The 18,164-nt window shown below is 51.0% G+C and overlaps 1 protein-coding gene across 7 annotated transcripts in view; it reads left to right on the top strand.

The window, feature by feature from the left end:
* The window catches only part of KIRREL3 (kirre like nephrin family adhesion molecule 3), a 570,289-nt gene that overhangs the window by 507,981 nt on the left and 44,144 nt on the right, over positions 1-18,164 (top strand). The gene's annotated exons all lie outside the window — the stretch shown is intronic.

Below are 18,164 nucleotides of genomic sequence, written 5' to 3'. Positions count from 1 at the left end.
CAAAGGAGAAGGGGAAGAAAAAACATTCCTCAGACTCAATAGAGAGAATTTATTATCCAGCTGAGGTCCGGGCACAAGCCGTGAGTGGGAATATTCATCCTGAGGGATGACTGCGCTCCAAGGGTCCGGGGCGCCTCCCTCCCCAAAGGGTGGAAGAGGACTGACCCCAGAGTGTCGAGGATACTGGGAGCTTGCGGGGTCCAGATGAAGAGAGACCTAGAGTGCGTCAGAGTCAGGGCCAGGGGACAGCTGGCCCAGGAGGCCACCATCCAGCCTGGGGGCCCCCTCCATCCTGGGGCCAGGGCACCTGAGCCCTCACACTGCCCCAGGCTGCCCAGCCCCCACTGAGGAGCAATCAAGTGGAAAGGTCTCTAGGCTTGAGGGCAGACAGAGATTAAAATCCTCATTCTTGGAGTTCCCTGGTGGCCTTGCAGTTAAGGACTCAGCGTTGTCCCTGCTGTGGCTCGAGTTCAATCCCTGACCTAAGAATTTCCATATGCCACACCAAAGAAAATAAATAAATTAATTTAATTAAATAGGAGGAGTTCCCATTGTGGCTCAGTGGTTAACGAATACAACTAGGAACCATGAGGTTTCGGGTTCGATCCCTGTCCTCGCTCAGTAGGTTAAGGATCTGGCGTTGCCGTGAGCTGTGATATAGGTCACAGACATGGCTCTGGTACCATGTTGCTATGGCTGTGGCTGTGGCATAGGCCGGCGGCTACAGCTCTGTTTAGACCCCTAGCCTGGGAACCTCCATATGCCGCGGGTGTGGCCCTAAAAAAGACAAAAGACAAAAAATAAATAAATAATTTTTAAAATTAAAATAAATAAATAAAATAGGAGTTCCCATTGTAGCTCAGCAGTAACACACAAGACGAGTATCCACAAGAACGGGGGATCAATCCCTGGCCCCGCTCAGTGGGTTAAGGATTCTGCATTGCCATGAGCTGCTGTGTAGGTCACAGATGGGGCTTGGATCTGGTGTTACTATGGCTGTGGCCTAGGCTGGCAGCTGCAGCTCTGATTCGACCCCTAACCTGGGAACTTCCATATGGCTCGGGTGCAGCCCTAAAAAAATAAATAAATAAAATAAAATAAATAAGAATCCTCATTCTTGACACCCAGCTTTAGTTTCTCATCCCTGAAACAGCCCCCTTCACCCACTTTTAGGGATGTGAGGGTGCCTACCCACTGGGTGACTATGGCTGCACCTCCTAGGCTTGCAATCATTGACGTTGTAAAGTGCAAAGTTACTATAAACATCAGCAATGACCAGGGAGAAGCCTTCTCCATCCCAGGCCAGTCTCCCACCCAGGTCTGCACTTTGTCACACTTACCTGCCCCGTATGGATTTCTGGGCAGATCTGATAAGGTCGTCCATGGCCACTGTCACCATGAGATACCAGGGCCCTTTCCTCATTGCTTCTCTTACATTGCACATAGTATTTTACTTGACCTTTCTTTTTGTCCAACTTTATTGAGATGTAACTGACATAGGACACTATGCAAAATTTAAGGTATACAGTGTGTTGATTTGATACATTTATATATTGCATATGATTACCACCTCTGCATTAGCGAGCACCTCCATCCCATCACATAATTACCATTTCTTTTTAGTAGTGAGAACATATACAATTTACTCTCTTAGCAGTATTCAAATATATGATACAGTATAATTACTGTGGTCACCATACTGTGCATTAGATCCCCAAAACTTGTTAATCTTAAAACTGGAAGTTTGTACCCTTCCACCAATATCTCTCCATATTCTGCACTCACAGCCCCTGGTAACCACCACTCTACTGTCTCTTGGAATTCAGCTTTTTTTTTTAGATTTCATAATGTGATCTAACGCAGTATTTGTCTTTCTCTGTCTGACTTACTTCACCTAGCATAATGCTCTCAAATTGAATCAAGTTGTCACAAATGGCAAAATTTCCTTCTTTCTCATGGCTGAATAGTATTCCATTACAGAATAATGTAATATAATAATATAATAGTCCATTATAGAAAGAATAAAACATACAAAGAATACCATTCAATAGCAAAAAAAAAAAAAGAAAAAAAACCCTCAAAATTAAAGCAGAGAAACTGAATGCATAGTTTTCCAAAGAGGACATACCAATGGCCAACAGGCATATGAAAAGGTGCTCAGTGTCACTAATCATCAGTGATATGCAAATCAAAATCGCGATGAGATATCACTTCACATCTGTTAGAACAGTCTTTCATCAAAAAGACAAGAGACAACAAGAATTGGCAAGGATGCGGAAAAAAGGAGACCTTTGTACACTGTCGGTGGGAATGTAAATTGGAGCAGCCACTCTGGAAAACAGTATGACATTCTCAAAAAATTAAAAATAGAGCTACCATATGATCCAGCAATCCCACTTCTGGGATTTTTCCAAAGGAATTGAAATCAAGATCTTTTACAAGCAGTTGTATTCCCATGTTCACTGCAGCATTATTCACAGTAGCTAAGAAGTGGAAGCAACCCAAGTGTCCACTGACAGATGAGTGGATAAAGAAGGTGTAGTACATACATACAATGGAATACTACTCAGCCATGAGAAAGAAAGAAATCCTAAAATTTGTGTGAAGTCACAAAAGATTCCAAATAGCCAAAGCAACCCTGAGGAAGAAGAACAAAGCTAGAGGCATCACACTTCCTGATTTCAAGCCATCCTACAAGGCCATGGTTTAACAAAAAAAAAAAAAAAAAAAAAAAAAAAAAAAAAAAAAAAAAAACATTAAACGTAAGACTAAAAAGTTTCTTTAAAAGCTGGAGTAATCAGGAGTTCCCGCTGTGGTGCAAAAGGATCAACTGAGTCTCCCAGCACCAGGACACAGGGTTCGATCCCCAGGCCAGCCCAGTGAGTTAAAAGATAAGGTGTCGTGGCAGCTGCAGTGTAAGTGGAAACTGCAGCTCCATTCTGATCCCTGGTCCAGGAATTCCATATGCTCTGGGGCGGCCAAAAATGTGGGGAAAAAAGCCATAATGATCAAAACAGTACAGTACCAGCATAAAAATAGACACCTAGATCAATGGAACAGAAGAGAGAGCCCAGAAATAAACTTGCACATATCCAGTCAACTAATATGTGACAAGGGAGCCAAGAATATCCAATGAAGAAAGGATGGTCTCTTTAATAAATGGTGTTGGGAAAACTGGATAATCATAGGCAGAACAATGAAGTTGGACTCACAAACATGAACTTGAAATGGATTAAAGACTTGAACGTAAGACTCTGAAACCCTACAACTCCTAGAAGAAAACAAAGGGGAAAAGTCCCTTGACACTGGTCTTGGGAATGATTTCCTAGATTTGACACCAAAAGCACAAGCAACAAAAGCAAGAATAAATAAATGGGATTCCATCCAACTAAAAAGCTTCTGCACAGCCAAGGAAATCAGCAACAAAATGAAAAGGCAACCTATAGAATGAGAGAAAATATTTGCAAGTCATGTATCTGACTTGAGCTTTGATGACAAAGCTTATTCAATCCTGCACCACAAGAAGTCTGTTTTAGCTCCACTTTACAGATGAGGAAACTGAGGCTCAGGAAGTTTAGAAACTTTCCCAAGGTCATCCCGTGAAGAGGTCCCCAGGTCTGTCTGAGAGCAAAGACCGTGCCCACTCCTCACCCCTTATCCTCTTCCTTGGAGCCAGAGATGCAGGGATTGGGTGGCCCCACAACCAGCCCACCGACACCAGCAAATACCAGCAGCAGGGATGACCAGAGGCAGATGGGGAGTCCTTCCCTGACCTGGTGAATCAGGTCCAGGTCCAGAGCACAGAGCAGGGCCAGCATCTTCTCCTGGCCAACCACTCGGCTCTTTTCTGAAGGGGCTATATTCTGTGCTACAGAGCACCTGGGATGAAAGCCATCCCCACCCACCAGAGTAGTGATGAGAAAGGGGGAGCCCCACCCCCACCCACTCCGAGAGAAGAGGCCACACACCCCCCTATGCACATGCCCCACAGTGGACACTGTGATGGCCACCCCGACTTCCCTTCCCCCTTCCAGGACAGAAGGACTCCTTCTATCAGCTGGCCAGCTCTCTGGGCATCCCTCTAGGGATTACCTGCTGCCAAGGGGAAGATGTCCACTTCCAGTGACTGGCCCCCAGGACATACAGTCCAGCCTGCTCTCCTGGAATGGGACTACCCACAGCCCCCCGCCCCCCAGCTTCACAGCTTCCTGTAGGATCTGCTGAGACTCTCAAGGTGCCGGCACCACGGTCCCACCCCTCTGCCCAATCCTGCCCCCTCTTACTCCCATCAAGGGGTGGTCTGGAGGGGCTTCCCCTCTAAATATCCTCAGGTCTCCATCTTGGGGTCAACTTGTAGGACCCCAACCTGTGTAACCCCACCTGCACCCTGAGCGCAGGCATCGACCTGAGTACCCAGGTTTGCAGAGCATTTCCACGTTCCACATCGCACACAGCACCCTAGCAGACTGTAAAGCAGGAATGTTCGCTATAAAGCATGCCCTCCCTGTATAAAATGTGAAGCAATGCTCACCAATTTCTGAGGTGAAAAACGAGGAAGATAGGAAATTTCAAAAATATCCATAATGCTAAAGTACGGATGAGCAGTGAAACACTTCCTATAATGAATTCTAAAAGAATTGCCCTTTTTCAAATTTAGAGGCTTGTGCTTTTTCAAAAACAGGCTCAGATCAGAAAAAGAATGATTTCTTCCTCTCAGGATTCTGGCAAATAGTGGATTTGGTAAATTTGCATAAAGTCGAAAGGTGCGTTTAGCGGTTTTCTGGGATTCCCTGAAATGAATTTTTGTGGCAAGCAGCCCAGAGAAAGCATTTTGCTTTTTTTCCTTGCTTGGCACACTGCCACTTGGCTTTACGGCTGCCCGTGACAAGGGACAGTGTGTTTTCTCTGCTCCGTTTATCTTTTTCCCGAGTGGATGACTTTGCCCTCACTCGGCTTCAGCTCTTCTCCTCCTGCCTGTCTGGCCCTGTGTGTCCCCCTCCGTCAGCTCTGTCACTTCTCTGTCTCCTCCATCTTCCCTGCACTGCTTCAGTTACCATATGGAACAAATAGACGGTTTTATAATGCAAACATCAGTGTTCTCTCGTTTTAAAAGCCAATGATTGGGATGTCATGTGTTTATCCTGCACGCCCCTAAAGAGGTGACCCTTTCCCCTTGCTCCTCAATCTCTGTGAGGACTCCTAAGGCTCCAGGTATTGGCGGGAAGGTTCCACCTGGCCTCCATCCCCTCCTTAGGGACAATCACAGAGCCCCTCGAGGGTGCTCCGTGGCTGGCTGGGAACCATGAGCAAAACAACCACACCAGCTCTGCTTCCTATTTATGGGACCAGCCCAGACACTCGCCATCCCCAGATGCTTTGCTGGGTCTGGGTGGCTGCGTTCATGCCGTTGGAGAGCGGAGGGCAGAGGTAGCCTCTCAGGACGATGCAGCCAGGCAGCCCCGGGGTTAGGAGAGCACCTCCAGGCTCCCAAGGGCCAGTGCTGGATTCTGGCCCCCTGCTGTGAGTTCTGTGACTTGTCCCATTTTATGGTGCAGCTTCCCCACCTGTAAGATACAGCTGTGACGAGGCCCCAGGGCATGAGGCTTCTATGAGGCTAAAGAAGGAAATGATGACTCGTGACACCCCGAGAGACTTCCTCCTGGACCCAGGCGGGTTGAGCAGGAGAATCCCAAGTCAAGTCAAAGTCAGGATGAGCTGGAGTCATTGGGAGACGCTTCGAGGCAGATGCGTGCCTGAGATGGGCTCTCACTGCCCTGTGGCCATGGGCACAGGAGCCGAGCTGCAGGCCGGCAAGTCCCTTCCTCCGCAGGACAAGCCATCCCTCAGGTGGCCCAAGGGATGTTTCCCCTCTTCCCCCTGCCTGCCCCTGGGGTCCCACGTGCCCCCTGCTCCTCTTGCTGCCCTCGCAAGTTGCCTTCCCTTGCCATTTTCTCCTCCGGCCACCAAAGGGGCTGTTGCGGGCCCCTCACGCCTACTCCTCACACGCGATGACACCACTGTCACCCAGCGCCGACCAGAGACACAGGCTTGGGTACAGACAAGGCACAAGCACACGAAGACACACACACACCCAGACACAGGTATACATAGACACAGGTACACTCCCAGGCACAGACACACATGTACACACCCAAAGGCACACACAGGCACAGGTACACACAAAGGTACACCCATAGGCACACATATACACACACATGGGCATAGGCATACACAGATACGCACAGGCACAGGTACACACATAGGCGACACACACACAAGCACACACAGGTACACACAGGCACAGGTACATACATAGGCATACAAACACACACACAGATACACATAGGCATAGATACACACAGGCCCACACAGACCCACACAGGCACAGGTACACACATAGATACACACACACACACACAAGAGCACACACAGGTACACACAGGCACAGGTACACACATAGGCATGCACACACACACACACACACAGATACACATAAAGGCACACATAGGCACAGGTACACACAAACACCCATGCACACATGCCCCCCTCTGCTTGCATGGAGCCAACTGCCCGCGCCCTCCGCCCCCCCAGTCACCCCCTCCCACCCTGTACTCTACACACATCTTGTGATTCACTTGTGTGCTCAGTATTAATGAGACATCCGTCTCCTCACAAACAGCTCCTCACTGATGAGATGGCTCAGATCCTTTTAGGGTTTAATCGGAAATAAACAGAATGCTCACCCTTCCTGATGTGAGGAGGGAAGCGAGTGACTTTGTTTGACTTTGTCCCTGACAGCACCTGTCTCCCTTGCCTTCCCCCTGCCCCCCGTCCCCGGGCATCCCTACCCATCCTGGCCTCTTACCCTCTCCTTGTCACCATGGCAGTTTTTTGGGTGCCTCAAGGCAAGGTGCTGACCACAACGTCCAGGGAGGCCAAGGCTGGGGGTGCAGATCCAGGAGGTAACACAGCAAGAGGTTGAAACAAGCGATTTCACATGTAAGTGCGGCTCTCTGGCTCCAAGGGGAGTCCCTTACTGCACAGACAGTAATCACACAGGGAACCCACGAATTCTTCATCTGGGGTCAACTGCTGGGACAAGGCACTTGTATTAACCCTTTCATCTGCACAACAGTGCTGTGAAATCAATACCATAACATCCGTAACACAGATGCTGTCTTGCCCAGAGGATGAAGCCGTTTGCCCACAGTCACAAAACCAGGAGCCGAGCCAGGCCCCTGCCTACCGTCTTTTCCCCCACACGATGGGAGCTCCAGGTAGAAAGCAGGCTTCCCTGTGTCCTGACCTTGGCAGGTTGATGGAGTCAGGGACCCCTAGCTCAGGTAGCCCAAGACCCCCCAGGCTAGGGGCAGGGCCAGAGCTGAAACGCAGCCTCCAGCCACCTCTCTTCCTTTCTTCTGGCCCCAGCCCCCCAGGAAAAGTGTCTGGGCAACGGCACCACTGAATACATGGGGCGGCATAGCTTAAACACATGCTATTTGCAGCCTACCCCAAACCTCCTTTAAATAGACCTGACTGGGAGTAGAAAAGGTCTGCAAAGGGGGAAGACACCTACATTTATTAAATTATGTACGTCTAATTAACACGTGTATAGACTTGCCAGACCAAATCCAGGATGCCCAGAGTTGCATTTGAATTTCAGATAAACATTCACCTGCTGAAAAGTATTTGTTCTTAATCTGAAATTCTAATTTATCTAGACCCCTGTACTTTTATACACTAAATCTGACCGCCCTGCATGTACCCCCAACACCACTACTTTCTAGCTCCATTGCTCTGGGCGAGTCATTTCACAGCTGCATGCCTCAGTTTCCTCATCTCTAAAATATGCGTAATGACTGTGTGTACCTTGTGTAGGATGGCTGTGAGGATTAAATGATTGTTTTTGTAGCACTGGAAGAGTTTAGGAAGTGTCATAAGCGCTCTATCAATGTTAACTATTATCTATATTATTATTGTTACTTGTGCTATTTTCTTAAGGCTACATCCAAGGTAGCATGCTAGGTGGGGATAAAAATGCAAACATGCAGCAAGACTTCTCCTCTGGAGCTGTAGGGAACCTAAAACAGGCCCACAAATCAACAGAGGGGGACTGTGGCAGATGCAAACTTAAAAGGCTAGTGCCAAGGGAGCAGGGGAAGTTTGATTCCAGCTCAGTGGGATCAGACAAGGCACCAGCCAACCAAGATTCATGCAAGCTCACTGTACTAAGTACTAGGATAGAATGAACCTGGCGAGGACCAGCCTTCAAGGAGGTCACTCCTGTGGGGCAACCAATGGCAATGGCACCGAGGAACACATGGGCTCGTGGAGGCGTCTCCTGGTCTTAGGGCAGGGGCGGAGATTGAGAGAGGGCTTCCTGGAAGAAGTGACAGTGACAAATTACCAAGCATTAACAAGGTAACAGTGGCCTTTGAGCCGATTGGAGAGAAAATGGGGTTGCAGCCAGTTAAGGCTCGGGGTAAGGACATTCTTAGCTGAGAGACCTTCACCAATGTAAGCATGTAGTTGTGAAGGTCAGGCTATCCTTGCGGAGAGGGGAACAGACCCGTGCAACGGAAGCACGTGAGAGAGAGCTGGAGAGAGAAGGCCTCATTGTAGAGAGCCTTGGATGCGCTCCCTGCTGAGGAACTGGGTTTTACCCCGGAACAGCAGGAGCCATGAACCTTGGAGAAGCGAAGATGGAGCCTGTAGGACAGTCACCTGGCCACAGTGGAGGTGGAAAGGAGCTGGAGCGGAGTAGAGAGTCACTACTAGGGGGCCCAGTGCTGAGGAGCCCAGAGCTCTGGGCAGTCTTTCAGGAGCAGTAGGTTCCTACTGAGCATATCAGTTAATAGCTTTTGCTACTTAAGAAACTGCTCCAGATGTTCCCGTCATGGCACAGTGGAAGTGAATCCGACTAGGAACCATGAGGTTTCGGGTTCGAGCCCTGACTTCACTCAGATCGCAAATATTCTCACATCTGCCGTTTCTGTGGCTATGGCCTAGGCCAACAGCTGTAGCTCCAATTAGATCCATAACCCAGGAACCTCCATATGCCTTGGGTGTGGCCCTAAAAAGCAAAACAAAACAAAACAAAACAAAACAAAAAAACCACTCCAAACTTAACGATTCTGCCCATCAGGGACTTGACCAAGCTCAATGGAGCTGGCTCACCTCTGTCTGCGTGGGGTCAGCTGGGCACTGCTTTACAGCTTTCTGGCACAATGGCCACCCTCTCGTGGACATAGAACGTGGGGGGACAGAGAGGGAGGAAGGACAGGCAGACAAGGCAGGAGACCAGCCCCGGGGAACAGCAGGGTCTTCACCCCATGTCTCGTGAGGATGGGGCAGGGGAAATGGAGAGAGACCTCTGTGTCCCCAAGGAGACAGAGCACCAGACATTTAAGCCCCAGGCACCCTCACACCATCTTTCAAGGAAATGAGCCCAGTCTGCTTGGAGAACAAATAACATGTATACAACACTGGACCATTTATTAAGTGTTTGCCCACTTTGGGTCTCACTTGATCCTGGCAGCTACACAGCAAGTCTGGGTTTATTATATTTTCTATTTTACTAATGGGGGAACTGAGGCACAGAGAGGCTGAGAAACGCCCATGGCCACAAGCTAGTAAATGTAGGATTCGGCGTTCGAATCAAAGCTGCCTGACCTTCAAGTGGGCAAAGGAAAGGGAAAGTGACAAGTGGGGAAACAATTGCAAGTGATTCTTATCCACAAGAATAAATTGTTAAGAAGTGATGGAGAATGAGGCAGGCGAGGTTGGCAGGAACCAAGAAGTTCAGACTTTATCTGGATGGACCTGTGAAAGATTTGAAGACAAAGGAATGCTAGATAGTTGGCAGATGGTGAGTGAATGAACAATTGAATGGCTGGATGAATGACCGAACTTTTGTCAAGATCACCCTGGGAGAGTGTGGAGGTTGGGGGAGAGGGTATTAGGTATTGTGACCCAAGCAAGAAATGATGAGGACATGAGCTGGGGGGAAGACTATTAAGGAAGGAAAAGGAGAGGCAAATTCAAGAGAGATTTCAGAGCTTTAGCCAGGATAGTTAGCAATGCCAGATGAAGGAGACTAGAACCCAGAAAGACATGCGGACTTTTGGCTTCAGTAATTGAATGGTGGTGCCATTCCCCACAATACAGGTTTTGCCTGTTTGGGACTTACCAGCATGCAGATGTTGGCCAAGTGCGTCTCCGTGGGTAGGATAGAGAATACCTTATGCCAGGAAAAGCACACCCTGGGGAAGACCACCAGTTACAGCAGCAGCCAGAGAGAATGGGAGAAAGCCAGAAGAGAGCCCTGGAGGCCAACTTAGAATTTCTCTATTCCCCACCCAGTCTTATTTCTCTTTAGTATGTACCAACACCCATCACTGTGCTATGCACGTGTCCATTTATTGTCTGTCTCTCAACTAGAATGTAAACTCACTGGGGGGAGATTTTTATGTCCTTAGTGCTTTGACTAGGGCCTGGCACATCGTAGGCACTCAATACGGATTTTCTGAAAGCATGTTGAGCTGGAAGTGAGAAGCACACCCTTAAAAACTGGCACATGCCAGTCCTGTATTTACAAGACAGTTCTGCGCATTGGCAATTATGTGCAGTTCTGCACTTTGGCCATTAGGTGGTGCATCGATGTGCGCGAGGAAGCTGGAGCCTGGAATGACACCGGGGCCAAGAACCTGACCGCAAGGCAGAATGACAAAAGTGAGAAATAGGAGGATCTGAAGGGCAAAAATCATTCCTCCGCTCCCTTAGCACACATCTCTGATCACAAACTACAAGCCCACCAATGCTTCCCCACGCCCTCTGAAATCAGGCTGGGGGATGGTAATGCAGGGTCCTAATGCCTAGGGATAAAGGGTCTGGATGAAGGCTGGAGGGTTGATGGCAAAGGCTGTGAGGTGCTGCCCCAGCTTCATAGGCAGGTGTGCGGTCTGCTGACTAGTGAGTAAACCTGCATTTAAGTTCTAACTCTACCCCTTACCTGCTGAGTAATTTGCCCTCTCTGAGCCCCAGTTTCCTAATCTATGACATAGAGATCCTAATAGCACCTATTTCAAAGGGTACTTAGAATAAAACAAGAAGGCACCTTGGCCCAGTGCCATCCACATAAACAAAACTAAGTATTATTCTTAAAAAGTAGACATTAATAATCAGAGTTCCCATTGTGGCTTACCAGGTTAAGAACCCACCTAGTATCCATGAGGATTCAGGTTGAATCCCTGTACTCATTCAGTGGTGTTGCTGCAAGCTGCAGCATAGATGTCACAGCAGATGTGGCCCAGATCTGGCATTGCTGTGGCTATGGTGTAGGCTGGAGGCTGCAGCTCCGATTCGACCGCTAGCCTGGGAACCTCCATATTATGTGGGTGTGGCCCTAAAAAGGCAAAAAAAAAAAAAAAAACGTAAACATTAATAATATTTGTCTAGCCCTTTACATACCTTCATATGATAAAGGTAATTGTCACAACAACCCTGCAGGTGTCTTTATTGCCCCACTTCCCAGATAAGAGGGCTAATGTTGTCAGGTTAGGTAACTCGCCCACAATCATACAGTTTGTAAAAGGATAGACTGAAGCCAGGTTCAGCTCAACAGACACATATGGGATGTCCCCAGTCCCTGGAGCAGCAGGCTCTCGGCCTGGTGGCAACAACCAGGATGGTTGAGATTGCAGGCTAGGGGAGACAAACACCTGCGGATCATTTCCATAGAAGAGGTGAGATATAGAGACAGAAGGATACCCAGCGTGATAGAGGCTCAAAGACAAAAATCACTTGGTCCAACCAGGAGATTCCAGAAAGACCTTATGGACTGGGCAACACCTTAGCTAAATCTGGAAGAATGCCTAAGAGTGATCCAGAAAAGAAGGACTCCATCATCCCAAGTTCAAGAACCACCCTGCAACGGAACCAGTTACGAAACACATTCATCCTGGAGTCTGCCTTCAAATCCAGTATCCCATAGCAGTGCACTAGCCCAGGGAGTCACTAGCCCAGGGAGTCACGAGGTGCCAACCAAGGGACCAAGGGCCCCATAGGTGTTCTCATTGTCCACTGAGCCTTTTCTCAAAGCTCTCATCAGTTAGTAATCATCCAAGGAACCCCTGAAAGCAGTGGGGATTAGACATTAATATAGATACAAATTATCTTGGACATTAATGTAGATACAAATTATCACAGATTCAGATTCAGGAGGTCCCATGGTGGACAAGCTTCTGGGTTTCTCATAAGCTCCCTGGTGACACAGAGGCTGCAGGTCTGTCCCAGGCACACACTTTGAGTAACCAAGTTCTCTTTATCCCCTCCAGGAGGGCAGGCTGTGTCTGGTTTTACTATGTATGTTCAGACTGTGACATAGAAGAGACTGAAAGAAAGACAGGGAGGGGGAGTTCCCATTGTGGCTCAGTGGCAATGAACCCGACTAGTATCCATGACGATGCAGGTTCTATCCCTGGCCTTATTCAGTGGACTAAGGATCCGGCATTGCCATGAGCTGTGGTGTAGGTCACAGACTCAGCTTGGATCCTGTGCTGCTTTGGCTGTGGGATAGGCCAGTAGCTGTAGCCCTGATTCGACCCCTAGCCTGGGAACATCCATGTGCCGTGGGTGAGGCCCTAAAAGAAAAAAATAAATACAAAGACATGGAGGAAGAGTAAAAGGAAAGGAAGGAAAGCTGGCTCCCTGTGCACCCAGGACACGGGGAGGAAGGTTCTGAAAGTGTGGGAGGTGTTGGTTAGGATGGGCCCAGAGGCGTCCCCTGCCCCTCCAGTCAGCTCTCCCACCCCCAGCACCAACTCAGCCTGCTCCCAACCCTCCCCCACTCCCCGGGGGCCCAGGGCTGAACGCTGATGCCAGGACTAGCACCTTTCATGGCAAACCTCCTCTTTGCTCCAAGCCAGAAGCTCTCTGCCACCCTGCCGGGGATGTCCCTAACCAAGGCGCCTGGTGCTAACGAGAAATCAGGCCGAGAACCACCACCCCAAGTCCTCCCCACTCAGGCTTCCCCTCTCCAGAAATGGCAGGAAACAGCCAGGTCCCCCAGGTCCCACCATAATGAGTTCCTACACAGCTGCCCCAGCTGCCCATCCCGCCCCAATACACACTCATCTGCCACCCCCAACTCTACCCAGCACCCCCCTACACACAGCATAAAAACTGCTGGCCCCAGAAGCAAATGTCCATGACAGACCACTCATCCAGGGATCTTTCACAGATTCATTCATAAACATTCACTGAGCAGCTACTGTATGCCAGCCACGGATCTGAATAAGGCCATACTGCAGTGACCAAGACAGATAAGGTCTTTGTAAATTTTATTTTATTTGGCTTGTAGGGCTGCACCTGCGGCTTATGCAAGTTTCCAGGTTAGGGGTCGAATTGGAGCTGCAGTTGCTGGCCTACACCACAACCACAGCAACATGGGATCTAAGCTGCGTTTGCTACCTATGCCATAGCTCAGGGCAACGCCAGATCCTTACGCCACTGAACGAGACGTGGGATCAAACCCACATCCTCATGGATCCTAGTCAGGTTCTTAACCCGCTGAGCCACAACGGGACCTCCCAGGTAAGGTCTTTCTTTGTTGTCAGGGAGCCTTCTTTCCATAAGGGATGATAACAAACGAACCCAGGGATAAAGAAAAAAGAAGCGGGCTGGCGTGATGGAGAGTAATTGAGGGGCTGTTGAGCAGGGTGGCTGGGCCTCACTGAGGATGTGACATTTAAGCTGCACCGTCATTGACAGGAAGAAACTGGCAGGACAAGGACGCAGAAAAGAGCCTTCCAGACAGAAAGGCTGTGGGGGTGGGACGTGGTGAGGGTGAAATGGCTGGAACAGACCCATGTCCCAGAGGCGCGCTGGGGCCTGGGTGCAGGTGCTTGTGGGCAATGGAGAGAAGTTCACCTTACGTCCCGGGAGCATCCAGAGGCCCTTGTCCCCCCACCCCGGAGAGCTTGGAGCAGAGCAGGGACACCAGCAGACAGTGTTTTGAACTGACTGCTTGTGGAGAATGCACCGTGCATAAGGCGACCAAGACCTGGGCCTGCCCTCCACAGAGCTTGGCATCTAGGAGGTGCCCCGGAGCTATTGGGGGCCAGAGGACCACATGGCTGACCTCCCGACCGGTTCAGCTGCCACTGGTAACATGAGCTGCGTGTCCGCGCAGCTGATCTCTGTCAGCAGGTGTGTCCCATCGCCATGTCTGGAGAGCAGCCATCTAGGCTGACTGAGCATTTGGGAAATCCTGGCAGCCCAGAGGGGGCCCCTCAGGTGACCCACTGGAGTTTGGAGAAAACCCCCATCAGAACACCTGGACCTGGTACTGAGGGCATTTTCCCAGCCTCTCCGGGCAAACCCACACCAGGGTGTCAAAGGAGCTGCGCCCAGAAGCAACAAGCTGTTCCAGAAGGAAGTGGAAGGCCTCTGGGCCCAGCTCCATTCTGCTCTCTGTCCAGTTGATGTCCTGTGGGAAGGACGGTCAGGTGGTCACCCCTAGCTTTTGCTCTGGTCCAGAAATCCAAGGCTTTCTGATCAGAGGAGCACTCCTTGGTGACAGCAGTGGGGCTGGTTCTATACAACTTTTCACCACAAAAGCCCTTGTTTCTGTGAAAGGGTGTAAAGAACCCTCATGCCTAAGAAAGGACAGCTTTACCTCCCAGCTGGAGCCGGGCAGCTCTCCCTTGGCCTCCTGGCCCCTCTGTCTGTGCCTCCCTGCCTGCCCCTCCACGCCAGCCCCCTTGCCCTTGGCAGCAGAGCTGGGAGAAGGTCCTCAGGGAATCCCTTCCACACAAGGGGAGCGGGTGCCCACCCTGCCCACCTCGCCGGTGGCACCATCCGCCAGACTGGTGGCCAGAGAGGGGCAGAGCAAGGAGAAAGACCCCCAAATGGCTGCCCGGATCCCAGATGACAGGAGGGGAAACGGCAAAGAGCCAGCCACCCTGTGACTGTGGACCCCTAACTCACACGATGTGTCCCTGCCACGAGCAGCTCCGAGGAGACAGCCCCCCTACTCCTGCCAGCCCTGTCCGAGGCAGGGTGGGATCCCCGGGCTGGCTTCCAGCTCTGGGGACCAACTTTGCCTGGGATCCACACAGGTCCGCCCAGGCCTCAGTCACCCAACAGTTAATGCATTTTTTTTCCTGACTGACAACAAGACAACACCAAAACAGTCAACTATTTTTATCTCCGGATTAATCACAAAAGGCTAACGCTTCCACCTTCCCTGTGATTAAAAATTAGGAGACCAAGCTCTATAGTGGTTCGGGATAATAACCAGTCCTGGGAGGGGGGTTATGAATAATGCATCTCCAGGCTCGGGCTGTTCCAGGCTTTCTCCCCTCCTGGCCCCTCAGCTCTGGGCCCCAGTCTGAATGGAGGGGTAATGAATCACCCCCACCTCCCATCAGAGCTGCAGCTGCCAAGAGCCACTGTTGATTTCTATTCAGCCGGCTGGCCCCCAAACCTCCCCACTCCTCCCCCACCGCCCCCGCACATCAGCCCCATCCGCACCCCCTCCTACCCCATCTGGTGTGCACCGAGGCGAAGGCCGATCAATAATGCATGGTTACATGAATAACCAGCGCGATAACCACTTATTCAGGAAGATGTAATCAGGACCCATTCTGAGGGTGTGTGTGTGTGTGTGTGTGTGCGCGCATGCATGTGTGTGCCTGAGCACTCAAGCAGCACAGACCCACTCCCCTCTCCCCTCCTCTAACCCTGTATCCCAAAACACAGCACTAAAGAAGCAGGAAGGAAGGGCCTGGCCCCTCACTGCCCTCACACTTAGGAAAGGCCTCCTCTGCCTGTGATCACAGGAGGTTACGCTGAGCAAAGGCCCAGAGACAGTCCGTTCTCAAACCTGGTCACCCAGCAGAATCCTCTGGGACTTTAAAAAGCCCTGATGCTCGGGTCCACCTCCAGTGATGGGGAATTTAGCCAGTCGGGGTGTGGCCTGCAACGGGACACTTGAAATCTCTTCCAGACTGTTGTAAGATACAGCCGAGGTTGAGAACCCCTGTCTCAGGCCCCGTGAAATGTCAGTGCCAGGGGACCGGTCCAGGGGCCCTGCTGTACTTTCACCTTTTGTATCTGAGGAAATAAAACCAGGAAAAGGACGGCCTTCCTGCTTTGGCCTCTGATTTAGGGCACTTTCCCTAATCACGCCCCACTTGAGAGGCCCACACATGCCATGGCCCCGTTCTTATTCCACTCCGGACGTTTCAGATGGTTCTTTCCAGGGTCCCTGGCGCTTGGGCAAGCTCAGCCTGAGCGCCTTCATCCTGGGCGGCTGGCGAGGAGAAAGCTGCCACCACAAAGGGAGGGAACAGGAGCCCCAGCCCAGCCCTCCCTCCTGGAAGGGCTGCCCAAAGCCCCCGAGATAAAATCCCCTCCTGGCACTGTTGCACCCACCCCCATCCATGGAAAGCCCTCATTAGCTTCCCTGTGGCTCTCTGGCCGCTCAGCACCCAGGAGGCCACAGGCACTAATGACGGGGTAGAGGGCTGGCAGGGGAGGAGGGCTGCCTTTATGGTCCAGCCCACACCCACCATCTGTCTGCACCCAGGGCCCCCTAGGAGGTTGGGCAGGGTTGAATGAGGCTGACTTCCTCCCTGGGCCAGGATCCTGGCAGGGTCTGGGGGCTGATGAGAGCAACTTGGAAGCCCTGAAGGGTTTTTTTTTCTCCCCCCTCAGGAAATAGAACCTTGGGAGTTGGCACTCACTGGGCTGTTGTTCTGAACTAGGCCTCCTGGAGGCCAGGGAAGGACCAGGGAGAGCCATAGCTGAAAGTGCTGCTGCCTCAGTCCTTACTTGGCCTCAGAGTCTCCTGCAGTTTCCTGAGGAACCTGGAGGCAGGCGGAGGAGGCCCAGGGAGGGAGGGAAGCCAGGCAGGTTGTAGGAGGTGCCCTGAGGAGGTGGGAGTGGGCTAGAAAGCTGAGCTGCTAGGTCAGGCTGCCTGGAGCTACCGCCTCCCCAGCCCACAGGCACAGAAGCCTGTACAGGGCTCCGCTGGAAGGATGGACTCTCTCTGGCTGCTGGGCAAAGGACCCCAACTCCTCACGCAGTGAACCCTTCATCCTTTCACTGAGCAAACATGCAGTTCAGCCCTCCCCAAGACTCCCGAGCTGACAGGCCAGCCTCTCCCAGGGGAGGAATATCTGCCTGGGATTCCTCAGTTGGTCTCCAGGGAGCCCTGCCCTTCCTGGCTTGTTGGGAAGGAGAGGCAGGGAACAAAGGCCTGAGACCCTCATGCATCCATGGCTAGAACATCGGAAGGGGCTCTGTGACCTCAGGCCAGTCACATAACTTCTCTGGGCCTCTTCTCCAAACAATGGTCATCCATCCTCATAACGGTGCACCCTGCATCCCACCGTTGTCATGGGGATCAAAGGCATGACTGCATTGAAGGAGAAAAGGTTTATGACGCTCCCATCAGCCACTGGGCTCTGTGCTGGATGCTGCGGGAGACGCCCCTCCCTGGCACCCCCCATCTCTCAGTGGGGACCACACTGCTGTGAAATGGACTGGAAGGACCAGGCAGGAGAGATTCATTCCAGCTCCGAGATGAGGGAGTTGGAATAACATGCTAAGGAGACGCCCAGCGTAGCACAGCTCCCTAAAACGCTGTGTCCGCCTTGAAGGCAGCAGCCAGCCTGGTGTGCCAAATGTCAGGGGACCTGCTTCCATCCCTGGCTCTGCCACTCATTCACTCTGTGACCTTGAGCAAGTCATTTCATCCTGCTGAGCCTCGGTTTCCAGATCCATGTAATTGGGACAGTAATATTTGCCTCGAAAGACTGTTGTGAGGATTAAATCAGATGACAGATGTGTCAGTGCTTTGCTTTAAAAGAGAGAGCAAGAGAAAGAGAGGGAAGTTAAAAAGAAAGATATGATTGGAGTTCCTGTTGTGGTTCAGTGGTAACGAACCTAACTCGTATCCATGAGGACACGGGTTTGATCCCTGGTTCCATTCAGTGGGTTAAGGATCTGGCATTGCTGTGAGCTGTGGTGTAGGCTGCAGATGTGGCTCGGATCCCACATTGCTGTGGCCGTGGTATAGGCCAGCGGCTACAGCTCTGATTCAACCCTTAGTCTGGGAACTTCCATATGCCAAGGGTGCGGCCCTAAAAAAAAAAAAA

The sequence above is a fragment of the Sus scrofa genome, chromosome 9, assembly GCF_054392235.1.
Source record: "Sus scrofa isolate SSC_HxYL_T2T_F1_AM1 chromosome 9, Sscrofa_HxYL_maternal_Yorkshire_Landrace_v2.0, whole genome shotgun sequence".
Taxonomy (NCBI): Eukaryota; Metazoa; Chordata; class Mammalia; order Artiodactyla; family Suidae; genus Sus; species Sus scrofa.
This window is presented reverse-complemented; position numbering and strand designations above follow the sequence as displayed.